This window comes from Dipodomys merriami, unplaced genomic scaffold, assembly GCF_024711535.1.
Source record: "Dipodomys merriami isolate MVZ:Mamm:240054 unplaced genomic scaffold, mDipMer1.0.p SCAF_2291, whole genome shotgun sequence".
Classification (NCBI taxonomy): domain Eukaryota; kingdom Metazoa; phylum Chordata; class Mammalia; order Rodentia; family Heteromyidae; genus Dipodomys; species Dipodomys merriami.
Window position 1 is genome coordinate 44410 of NW_027203706.1, and position 13379 is coordinate 57788.

The following is a 13379-nucleotide window of genomic DNA, read 5'->3' on the forward strand; positions in this document are numbered from 1 at the left end:
GAAGATATGGGGGGGCAGCAGCAACAATGCTTGATAAGAATTATACTCATTGAAGATGGCGGGGGGGCGGGGAAGCTGGAATCTGAAAAAGCTCTCCCATAGAAAGCAGTTTTAGAGTTCCAGTGAACAGTCCTAAGCCAGAGAATCACACGAAGTGTGCCATCACAGGACAGAGAGTTAGGCCAGAGAGGGGAAACCTAGGCAAGGAGACACATCTGAGTGCTTGCCAGCAGCCGCTGCGGCGGCGGCAGCAGTGGCAGCGGCAACCACAGGGCACCATAACTGAGCCACAGAGAGTCTGGGACAAATGAGCCAGATGCAGCAGGTGAGCGGATTCTACTCAACACCAGCAAGAACCGACAAGGAGCAGACATCTTCATCCTGCAGTTCGCAGACCACAAACGACCCAGGAACCAAGACTCGGCGTGAGTAGAAGCCCGACACCCTCACTCCTTCTCAAGAAGCAGAGAAGGGAAGGCCACCCCTCCCCCCCAGTACCAGAGATGTCCATCTTGGATACCGACAAAGCTCGGTGGAACTGCTAGCTCCAACTCAGACCTTGGAATAAACAAGTCATTTAGCAGGTGACAAGAATTTAACGGCGGCGTGACCTGCCAGACTCAGCTCCACCCAGGGAAAAGTCACCCAGCTCAGGCGCCAGCCATTGGAGTGGCTTTCTTCACTGAGTAATCAGAGCCAGAGGTTGCCCCTCCCTCTAGCAGCCTCAACAATCAATTGAAATTCAGTAAACAGAAACCCTGAGAATGGCTCCAGGCTGGGCGCTGTGAGTTTTTCACAAAATAGGCCCAGGGAAAAACTACTGTTTGTTGAAAGGCCTCAACTCTACCCAGAACCTAGCACCATCACTGCATCCCCCTCTTTTGTGATTCTCAAAGCAGATTAGCCTCCCATTAAACTAACCTGGGAGGAGGATCTCAAAATCCTGGGTAAAGCAGAGCATTTTTCTGCCTGTTCAAACAAACTGACTTAAGAAACCAATCAAGCCACAGGACCACAAGCAGACCAGACAAGAGGCTGGTTATGGACACAAGGGAGATACAGGATTTTTCCCACTCCTCCCAAAAAAATCAAAGTAGTTTTTTTTTTCTGTCTCTTCTTCTTCCTCTTCTTCTTCTTCTTCTTCTTCTTCTTCTTCTTCTTCTTCTTCTTCTTCTTCTTCTTCTTCTTCTTCTTCTTCTTCTTCTTCTTCTTCTTCTTCTTCTTCTTCTTCTTCTTCTTCTTTTGGTACCTTATATAAAAAATTTTCTTTCTTTTCTAAAACTTTTTTTAATCTTTAATTTTGGCCTTTTTTGAAAAAAAATTGTTTTCCAGTAACTTTTTTCTTTCCTCTTATGATTTTTATTTTAGGGATATGTGAATGTGCGTTTTTCTTTCTTTTTTTGTCTTCTTTCTCTTTTTTTCTTTTTATTTACCTTTTTGTTTTTTCTTTAGCTTTACTGAACATCTGATCTTTTTTTCATCCTTTCTTATCCTTTGCACCGTTTCCTCTCTTTTGCTCTTCTTTATGTGACTTAACTCTTGTCCTGCACATTCTCAGATAAACCTGTAGTTAACTAGTAGACACTATCCCCCATTGTGTACACACTTAATCCACAAATTTATTACTCAATTCAAAACCACTGAGACTTAAATTCCTTAATATCAGTATTACCTCTTTAAACTTATATAATATTTTAAGTATTTTTATTTTTAAGTTTTTCACATCTCCTCTATGTCCCTCCCCTTCTCTCCATATATTCACGTTCTTCTCTAAATAGATTGTTTTCCGATCTCCATAATATTATTAATTTTTATTTTTCTATTTTTTGGGGTCTCATTTCTTTTCCCTTTCCCTTTCTTCTTTTTTTCTCTCTCTCTACTTTCATCCTACCCAACCTATTTCCTGCATTGAGATTAGGACTTAGTTAACTCTACCTGTGCCTCCCCACACCAGTCTATACCTATTATTTACCCACCTCTCTCCCTAACCCTAATAATTTCTGGTTTTCCAAATTCTTCTTTGCCGTTCGAAGCCCATTAACATATAGTTGTTTGATGTTGAATAGATGTATCTGTTGAACTAGATTGTATCTGTAGAGTATTGACTGTACAAATTCAGACTTTGGTTGATGGTTGCCTTAAGATAGTGTTCGAGCACAAAACTGGTGCTATTTTCATCTCAAATGGGCAGAGTAAGCCAGAAAAACACAAGAAAAACAGCAAATCCGGGTATCTCAAATCCCAACCTTGATAATCAGGGGACACAACAGACAATGAATAATCCATAGGAGAGTTCCCAAATAACTCTAGAAACACTGCTGGCAAAGATGATAAATGGAAAATTAGAAAACCTACAAAGGACTCTGTATGAGCATGATAGGGAGAGAGAGGAGGCAAACCAAAATACCATAAGCAGGCGGGTGTTGAAATACTAATATCAGATAAAATAGACTTCAAATTAAAATTCATGAGAAGAGATAAAGAAGGTTGCTAACTACTAATTAAGGGATCTCTCCTTCTGGAGGATATTACAATTCCAAATATCTATTTGCCAAAAATGGAGCAACCAAATTTATCCAAGAAACACTATTTTCCCTCAAATCCCACATAGATCCAAGGATATTAATTGTGGGGGATTTTAACACACCACTCTCCACACTAGATAGATCAACTCGGCAAAAACTCAGCAGAGAACCCTCAGATGTAAACAGCTGCATATATCTACTAGACTTAACAGACACCTACCGAACATTTCACCCAGCAGCATCAGAATACACGTTTTTCTCAGCAGCACATGGAACATTTTCTAAAATAGACCACATTTTAGACCACAAAGCAAACTTGTCTAAATTCAGAAACATTAAGGTTATACCTTGCATCCTCTCTGACCACAAGGGAATAAAATTAGAACTCAACACCAAAAGCCACCAAAGAAAGTCCGGTATCAAATGGAGGCTGAACAACACACTACTGAATCATGAGTGGGTTATGGAAGAGATTAGAAAGGAAATTCAAATGTTCATGCTATTCAACAAAAATGAACACACAAATTACCAGCTCCTCTGGGACACAGCAAAGGCATTACTCAGAGGCAAGTTTATAGCACTGATCTCCTACATCAACAAATTGGAGAGATCGGAAAACAACAATTTAATGACACATCTAAACCTCCTTGAATAAGAGCAGCAAGATAAACCCTAATCCAGTAGACTGAAAGAAATAATTAAAATTAAATCACAATTAAATGAATTAGAATCCAGAAAACGATAGAAATAATCAAGAAAATACAGTGTTGGTTCTTCGAAAAAATTAACAATATTGACAGGCCCTTAGCAAATCTTATCAGAAAAAGAAGAGAACACACCCAAATTAATAAACTCTGAGATGAGAATGCAAACATCACCACGGAAACAACCAAGATTCAGAACATTATAAGGGAATACTTCTCAAAACTTTATGCTAATAAGTTTGAGAACTTGACAGAAATCTACCTTTTCCTAGCAAATATTGACATGTCAAAACTAAACCAAGATGAGTTAAACCATCTTAACAGTCCCATATCAAGCATTGAAATAGAAACAGCAAAAAGAGACCTCCTAGCTAAGATAAGTCCAGGACCAGATGGTTTTACAGTGGAATTCTACAAGGCCTTCAAAGCAGAGCTCACATCAATACTCCTCCAACTTTTCAATGAAATTGAAAGAGAAAGTTCACTACCGAACATATTCTATGAAGCCATGATAACCTTCATCCCAAAACCAGGCAGGGACTCATCAAAGAAAGAGAACTTTAGACCCAATTCTTTGAAGAACATTGATGCAAAACTTCTCAACAAAATTTTGGCCAATCGACTTCAACAATTCATCCAAAAAATCATACAACACGATCAAACAGGATTCATTTCAGGGATGCAAAGCTGGTTCAATATACACATATCAATTAATATTATTCATCACATCAACAGGAGCAAGAATAAGAACCACATGGTTATCTCAATAGATGCAGAAAAAGCATTTGACATGATCCAACACCCCTTTATGATGAAGGTATTGGAAAAATTAGGAAAACATGGAACATTCCTCAATACAATAAAAGCTGTATATGACAAACCTACAGCCAGCATTAGAGTTAATGGTAAAAAAACTAAAGCCATTTCCTCTTAACTCAGGAATAAGGCAAGGATGTCCACTCTCTCCACTTTTCTTCAATCTAGTATTAGAATGCCTAGCTACAGCAATAAGACAAGATCTAGACTTATAAAGGGGTTCCAAATAGGTAAAGAAGAAATGAAACTCTCCCTCTTTGCAGACGACATGATCTTGTGTTTAAAGAATCCCATAGATTCCACTCCCAAATTACTCAAGCTGATTGAAAACTTTGGCAAAGTAGCAGGATATAAAATTAACCCCCCAAAATCAATGGCTTTTCTGTATGCCAACAATGAGAAAAGTGTGGCTGAATTTAGGAAAGCAACTCCATTTGAAATAGCCCCACAAAAATAAAATACCCAGGAATTAACTTAACCAAAGTAGTGAAGGACCTCTATAATGAAAACTTTAAAATCTTGAAAAAGGAAATCAACACAGAACTTAAAAAATGGCAAAACCTCCCATGCTCCTGTGTTGGAAAGATTAACATCGTGAAAATGGCAATACTTCCCAAGGCTATCTACAAATTCAACATGATACCTATCAAAATTCCAAGCTCATTCTTCAAGGAAGTAGAAGAAGCAATCCAAAAATTCATATGGAACAATGAAAGACCCCGAATAGCAAAAACGCTCCTCAACGGAAAGAACACTGCTAGAGGAATATCAATACCAAATTTCAAACTCTACTATAAAGCCATAGTAATCAAAAAAGCTTGGTATTGGTATTGGCATAGAATTCAAAACCCAGAAATGAACCTACAGACCTATAGCCATCTAATCTTCGATAAGGGAGCTAAAACAATAGAATGGAACAAAGACAGTCCCTTCAGTAAATGGTGCTGGCAAAATTGGTTAACTACTTGTAGAAAACTATAGCTAGATCCTTATATATCACCCTGCACCAGAATCAACTCCAAATGGATCAAAGACCTCGAAGTCAAAGCAGACACTCTGAAAACATTACAGGATGGAGTACTAGAAACCCTAGGTCTCCTTGGATCAGGCCGAAATTTTCTGAATAGAGACCCGGAAACCCAACAAATCAAAAAAAGGTTGGACAAATGGGATTGCATGAAGTTGCAGAGCTTCTACATGGCAATGGACATAGCTAGCAAGATCAATAGAAAGCCCAAGGATTGGGAGAAGATCTTCACTAGCCATACAACGGACAAGGGTCTCATATCTAAAATATAATTGGAGCTCAAAAAATTAAATCCCCCAACAACAAATCCTCAAAGAAACAACTGCCCAATAAACAAGTGGTCCAAAACTTAAAGAGAAACTTCTCTGAAGAAGAAAGAAGGATGGCCAAAAACACATGAAGAAATGCTCAACCTCTCTAGCCATAAAAGAAATGCAAATCAAAACAACATTGAGATACCACCTCACTCCAGTTAGAATGGCAAAAATCAAGAACTCTAACAATAACAGATGATGGAGGGGATGTGGACAGAAGGGAACCTTACTTCATTGTTGGTGGGAATATAAACTTGTTCAACCACTTTGGAAAGCAGTATGGAGGTTCCTCAAAAGACTTCACATAGAGCTCCCCTATGACCCAGCAATCCCACTTTTGGGCATTTACCCAAATGTTTACCAACAAGACCACATTAAAGCTACCAGCACAACTATGTTTATTGCAGCATTATTCACTATAGCTAAGATCTGGAACCAACACAGATGCCCCTCAGTAGATGAATGGATCAAGAAAATGTGGTATATAAACACAATGGAATTCTATGCCTCCATCAGAAAGAATGACATTGCCCCATTTGTTAGGAAATGGAAAGACTTGGAAAAAATTATATTAAGCGAAGTATTCCAGGACCAAAGAATCATAGGCCCCATGGTTTCCCTTATTTGCAATATCTAGTATATGTATGAGTCAAGCGGAAAAGGTCAGATCATGTGATGTTAGGAAAATGAACCCTTAGATTTGTATTTTAATGTTTTTTTCATTCATGCATGTGTTTCTCACGCATTTATAAGATTATTTCTTTGTTGCCTTGTATGTCCCTCCCCCACAGTATAAGCCCTGCTTTCACTATATTTGATGTCAGTATAACTTGTGGAGGAGATGGGGAAAAACAAGTCAATTAAGGATACAGGTTGACCTGTTGCAACCATGAGAAGTACAAGTTTTCATGTCCATAATGAGCTTTACAATGTCTGTGCGGGGGGGCGGTGCGGGGGGGGGGGAGGAGAAGGATTGGGACTGGGGGAGAGGGGGAGGCTGGGAAGGGATGTGAAGGATAAACAAAGGAGGAGGCTGCAATGCTTGGTAAGAAATGTATGCATTATCCTGCCCATGTAATTGTAACCCCTCTACACAGTATGTTCACAAATAAAATAAAATAAAATAAAATAAAAAGACTAAACAATTCCCAATATATTTTGTATCTAGAAGGAGGTCATTGACTTACTTCAATATTGTTAAGTGGCACAGGATTTCTTTGTGTGTATGGCACATTTCTGTACACAGAAATGGTTACGGTGAGATTACAAATATGAAAGAGAAGAGACAGATACTTGACAAAAATCTTAGAATCTGTTAGAATCAGTTCGTAATAAACAATTCATAACCTAAAATAGAATGGAAATAGATAAATGTGAAGGTACATGCACACAAAAATCTTAAAGGAAAATTAGCTTTTAAAAGTTCTTCAAGAATTGTACATATAATCTTACTTATGTAACTGCAACCCCTCTGTATATCACCTTGACAATAAAAAAATTAAATAAATATTTTTCTTTTTGGACTTACATATGCATTGGTTATCTAAGTCCAAATTGTATCTGCTACTTATCAACTGAAGGATCTAGTGCAAATAAATTGCATTAAGGTTAGTTTAGCCATTTTAAAATTGTGACAATCCTTTGTATTTTGATGAGTTCCTATGATAATAAAATGTGATAGCCAAAATTTTGGAGAAAATGAGTAGAAATAAGCCAATGTTCATTGTTTCTGTAGGACAGTCAATGATTTACTTTCTTCATTGTTTCAATCAATTGATCTCAGATTTCTAGAATAAATAGTTGTTATGACTAAATATAAAGCCCTCTTTTATTCACATTAAGATATATTCAATTTTGAAAACAAAACCTTTAAGCAACTCTCCTAAATAATGGGGCATTAATTTACATGAAATAATGAACAGCTTTTTAATGATTTTTCTTCTATATTGAACATCGATGATGGATGACGCAACACAAGAATGCTTTCTAAATATCAACAGAAAATTTTCGCATTCATCTTCTTCGAACGTAGCTGGTTACTTTTACCTGATCCTTTCTATTTAAGTTCTATTTAAAGCAAGAATGACTTGAAGGAGCAAAAGCACAGTTTTGTCTTTGAGGCTCCATTTTCAAGTGATGTCAGCAAATAATAAAATTGAGTTTTCTGAATGTTCCTTGTTTTAGCTGCACACATGTGTGCTGTCTGCTAGCTCCTCCCTATCACTCCTGGAAATAAATTCCACATGGAAAACCAAGTCCTTTTTTCTCCCTTTGACAACACATCAAAAATGAGGATAGTAGAACACATTTGAGTAAAATACATAAAATATTAATACAGAGTGCTTATACTCCTACTAAATTATAATTAATTTTGACCATTTGTTCAACTTTTAAAACTTTTACATAAAGTTATATACAACTTTGAGTTTACTGTCACTGTAATACACCTGCCCCCCCACCAAAGAGTATAAAATTCGCTATGGTTTGGTTTGATTCCATGATTTGCTTGTGACATATTTACTTTACTAATCATCTGAATCTCACAAAAATTCTGAATAACTTCTTTTTCTCTCAAATCCTACCAGATCAATATACCAACCCAATAAATCATGCATTATACCTCTCTTTGTATGACATTGTAGATCAATTTCTCAGAAAGAATCAAATAGGGATACAGATTGACCCATTGCAACAATAAGATGTACAAGATGCTATCGTGAAAAACCGAACTTCACAATTAAGATGGGGGGGGTAAGAGGGGGCATGTAGTTGAGGATTTGGGAGGGACAGATGGTAGGGGAAAAACAAAGGAGGAGGCAACAATGCTGGATAAGAAAGGTACTCATTACCTTGCTCATGTAATTGTAACCTCTCTGTACAGTATTTTCACAAAAAATAAAAATGAAAGAATCTCAATATTTCTTACATGGATTGTTGTACCATTTCACTAGACTATCATCTTGCAATATTGTCTCGTAACAACTCATTTTCTGCACCATCTCTAATGTTACCTTCATGAAACCCTTAGATTTCTTTTTCATGGATTATTAGATAAAATATATATGTCCTAGAAGTGAAAGCTAGGACATACATGCTCAATCATTTCTAAACACTTTTGGATCTTGATTACTGAAGTTATTCACCTATAAACCTTAGGCTTAAGCAGTGCACTTCTATTTGTTTTTTTCAAATTTGTTCTGAAATCTCAAACAACCTTAACTTTTGACATTCAGTTTGTATTCAAAATGTTTGCTACTGTAGAACTGTCAATTCTCCTAACCAATACAAAACCCATGGATATTTTTTGAAGATAAGAATTTTATTCTTCTTCTGTATTATTTTTCTTTATCTTCTTTTGAAAATAGTAATACTAAGTAATATTGACTGTCTATTGAATCTATAAAGTGATAGTTTAATATGCTCATCAAGGATCAAAAGAAGGCCAGCATGCAAGTTTATGATACATTTATTGTGCTTCATTGTATTAGATCATGATTGTTGCTATTCTATCCTGTTTTTACTTAGGTAAAACTAATTTTAGTAAGTGTCTTTAACTTCTCTAATATCATAGCTCATTTGCTGAAAAATCCTACATTTCAAATAAAAATAAGTGTTCACTTTTATGTAACAAAAATTTCTATGTTGCTAAAATTAATACATATCCTAGTACCAGTATATATATATATATATATATATATATATATATATACTGATCTAGTAAATCCTTTTATATCAATGCCTATTTGTGAAAACTTATAACTAGTGTAGCTTTCAGATGACAAAGCCAACAACAGACTTTTCATTAATTACTTAATAAATTGTGATGGTACTGGGCTTAAACTCTCACTTGGCCTTTTCTGCTCACTGTTTGGCACTGTACCACTGGAGCATGTCTCAAGTTCCATCTTCTGCTAGTTAATCAGATCCTCTGCTCTTAGCTTCCTGAGTAGCTAGGACTAAAGGTATGATCTTCAGTGCCCATCTAGCAATATCATTTTAGTAGTACTGCTCTTGAGTCTAACAACTCCTATAATAGCCCTACACTATTTTTTTGATTTTTAAAAATTTATTATTTATTTTATGACTGTGCTTTTTTTAAAGGACAGAAGGAAAACAATCAGTATGTCAAGACAGGAAATAAAGTTGATTGAGAGTTCAAGCCCACTGGCTGACCAAAAAAAAAAAAAAACGAAAGAAAAGAAAAAAGAAAAAATATTGACTATGACAAAAGATGAACAAAATGAAAAATGGCTAGAGATAGGAGTGAATACCTTTTTATCTTTGCCCAGTTGTGGGCCTTGAGCTGAGGGCCTGGGCACTGTCCCTGATCTGTTTTGGCTCAATGATACTGCTCTTCCAGTTAAAAAAAAAAGTATGGGAATCCTCTTTCAGTTTCATGAAATCTGTTCAATCTGTTAAACTGATCACAAATGAAAATAAGATCCAGTAAACTAGGAAAGTAACTATTTTAGACATATTGGTATTTTAGGTATAGGGTAGGATGCAGATCTGATTAAGACTCTGTAAACTCACTAAAATTACAAGAGCACAGGGTGTGTAGGAATTAGATATAGCCCTTCTCAAATAGTTGATAAAGGAACAAAAAGGATATATGCCATGCCATAGTGATCATCTTTATGTTCTAGAGGCGATGTATTCCATATTCTGATGTCTCAGTTTGGTGTAGTTAGTGAGTGATCTGAAAGGTTACTAGTTTTGCCTGGAATCCAAATGCTCTACAATTAGTTTTTAATCATGATGTCATGTTTACATTATGTATGGTGTATCCACTTGTACATTTTCAGAAGAGTTGAGGGAAGGGTACAAAACTCAAAGGAAAAAGGGTGAAAATGCAGCAAGTGAGCTCACTGGACACTGATGAAAGTGAACTATACTATTCATGGGTGGAGATGGGAAGGAGGGACTGGGAGAGAATGAGGGAACCGAAGACACTGTATGAAAGGAAGTGTACACATTACTTGATTTATAATTGTAATCTCTCTATACATCACCTCTATAATAACAATGAAGTTAATTAATAATACAAAAAAGAATGATCTCGGGCCTTTGACAGGTTCTTCTATGGTAATCATAGAACATTCCATTGGAATATCTCTGCATAACGGCTCACTTTTTTCTGATTGTTTTATTCTATTTTTATATGTTTTTATTGTAAAAATACTGTAGAGAGGGATTACAGTTACATGAGTAAGGTAATGAGGACATTTCCTATCAAGCATTCTTACATCCTTCTTTGTTTTTCCCCTACAATCCCTTCCCTCTCCACCTCTCCAACTCCTCCCTACTTCACCCCCCCACTTACTCCCTCCCCCACTGAAGAGGTAAAGTTTATTTTCAACATAGTGCCTTGTACAACTCATTGTTACAATGGGTCAACCTGTATCCTTATTTCAGCATTTTATTATTTCCCTTCCTCTCCCAAAATTATATACAAGACACCCAAATCAAATAGAGTGAAAACAAGGGACATACCATGGGGTAAGAAGATACCAAAGAAACAAAAAAAAATCACATAGCACATTATAAATGTGTTAAAAATAATAGAAAGAAAGGGCTGGGAAGGTGGCTCAGTGGTAGAGCGCTTGCCTTGCATGCATGAGGCCCTGGCTTCGATTCCTCCTCACCACATAAGCAAAAAGATAAATGCTGGAAGTGGTGCTGTGGCTCAAGTAGTAGAGCTCTATCCTTGAGCTGAAGAGCTGAAGGCCAGCACCCAGGCCCAGAGTTCAGGCGCCTCACGACCAGACCAAAAAATAAAAAAGAAAAAAGAAGGAAAAAAAATGTGTGTCCTTATTTTGAGGTTCATATGTACATAGCATTTGACCTTTTCTGTTTGTCCTACACATGTACTAGTTATTGCAGGTAAGGGAAACCATGGGACAGACATATGTTGCTTTGGGTCTGGCTTACTTCATTTAATATAATTTTTTCCAAATCTTTCTATTTCCTAACAAATGGGACAATGTCATTCTTTCTGATGGAGGCATAGAATTCCATTGTATATATGTTTACCATATTTTCTTCATCCATTCATATACTGAGGAGCATCTGGATTGGTTCCATATCATAGCAATGGTTAAACATGCTGCAATAAACATAGTTGTGTTGGTAACTTTAGTACAGCCTTTTGTTTGTGATCATTTGGTAAATGCCCAAAAGTGGGATTGCTGGGTCATAGGGGAACTCTACGTGGAGTCTTCTCCATACTGCTTTCCAAAGTTGTTGAACAAGTTTACACTCCCACCAACAATGAAGTAGAGTGTCATTCTGGCCACATCCCCTCCAGCATCTGTTGTTATTAGATTTCTTGATTATAACCATTCTAACTGGGTTGAGGTATCTCAATGTTGTTTTGATTTGCATTTCTTTTATGTCTAGAGAGTTTGAGCATTTCTTCATGTGTGTATTGGCCATTCCTGTTCAGAGAATTTTCTCTTTAAGTCTTTCCCCCACTTATTTATTGGGCAGTTGTTTATTTGAGGCTCTTTTGTTGGGGGATTTATTTTTTTTGAGTTGTAAGTATATTTCGATGATATACCCTTGTCCATTGTATGGCTAGTGAAGATCCTCTCCCAATCACTGGGCTTTCTATTGATCTTGCTAGCCATCTCCTTTGTCATGCAGAAGCTCTGCAATTTCATTCAATCCCATTTGTCCAACCTTTCTTTGATTTGTTGTGTTTGGGTCTTATTAAGAAAATTTGGCCTGTGCCAATGAGCCCTAGAGTTTCTCATATTCTTTCCTGTAATGTTTTCAGGGTATCTGTTTGACTTGGAGGTCTTTGGTCCATTTGGAGTTGATTCTGGTGCAGGGTGATATATAAGGATCTAGCTTTAGTTTAGGACAGGTGTTAACTGATTTTGCCAGCACCATTTACTGAAGAGGCTGTCTTTCTTCCATTCTATTCTTTTTAGCTCCCTTATCAAAGATTAGGTGGCTATAGTTCTGTGGAATAATTTCTGGGTATTCAGTTCTATTCCATTGGTCCTGACTTCTACTCTTATGCTGCTACTAAGCTCTTTTGATTGCTATGACTTTGTAGTAGAGTTTGAAATTTGGTATTAATATTCCTCCAGCTCTGATCTTTCTGTTAAGATTGTTTTTTCTATACAGCATCTTTTATTGTTCCATATAAATTTTTGGATTTATTATTCTATTTTATTGAAGAATGAGGTTGGCATATTGATAGACATCATATTGAATTTGTAGATGGCCTTGGAATTATTGCCATTTTCACGATGTTAATCCTCTCAATTCAGGAGCTTGGTAGGTTTTTCCACTTCCTAAGTTCTGCTCTAATTTTCTATTTCAGGTTTTTAAAGTTTTCATCATAGAAATCCTTCACTTCTTTAGTTAAGTTAGCTCCTAGGTATTTTATTTTTTGTGGGGCTATTACAAAAGGGGTTGTTTTCCTGATTTCAGCCACACTCTTCTCAGTATTGGCATACAGAAAAGCCATTGATTTTGGGGGGTTAATTTTATACCCTTCTACTTTGCCAGAGTTTTCAATCAGCTAGAGTAATTTGGGAGTGTAATCCATGGGATTCTTTAAATACAAGATCATGTCGTCTGCAAAGAGGGAGAATTTTACTTCATCTTTCCCTATTTGGATACCATTTATTTTTGGATCATGTTTTAAGTGCTCTAGCTAGGCATTCTAATACTAAATTTAAGAGAAGTTGAGAGAGTGGACATCCTTGTGTCGCTCCTGAGTTTAGAGAAAATGGCTTTAGCTTTTCGCCATTAAATATAATAATGGCTATAGGTTTGTCATACAAAGCCTTTATTATATTGAAGAATGTTCCATGGATGCCTACTTTTTCCAGAGTTTTCATCATAAAGGGGTAGTGGATCTTGTCAAATGCTTTTTCTGCACATATTGAGATAATCATGTAGTTCTTATCCTTGCTCTTGTTAATGTGATGAATTATATTAATTGATTTGTGTATAATGAACAAGCTTTGAATGCCTG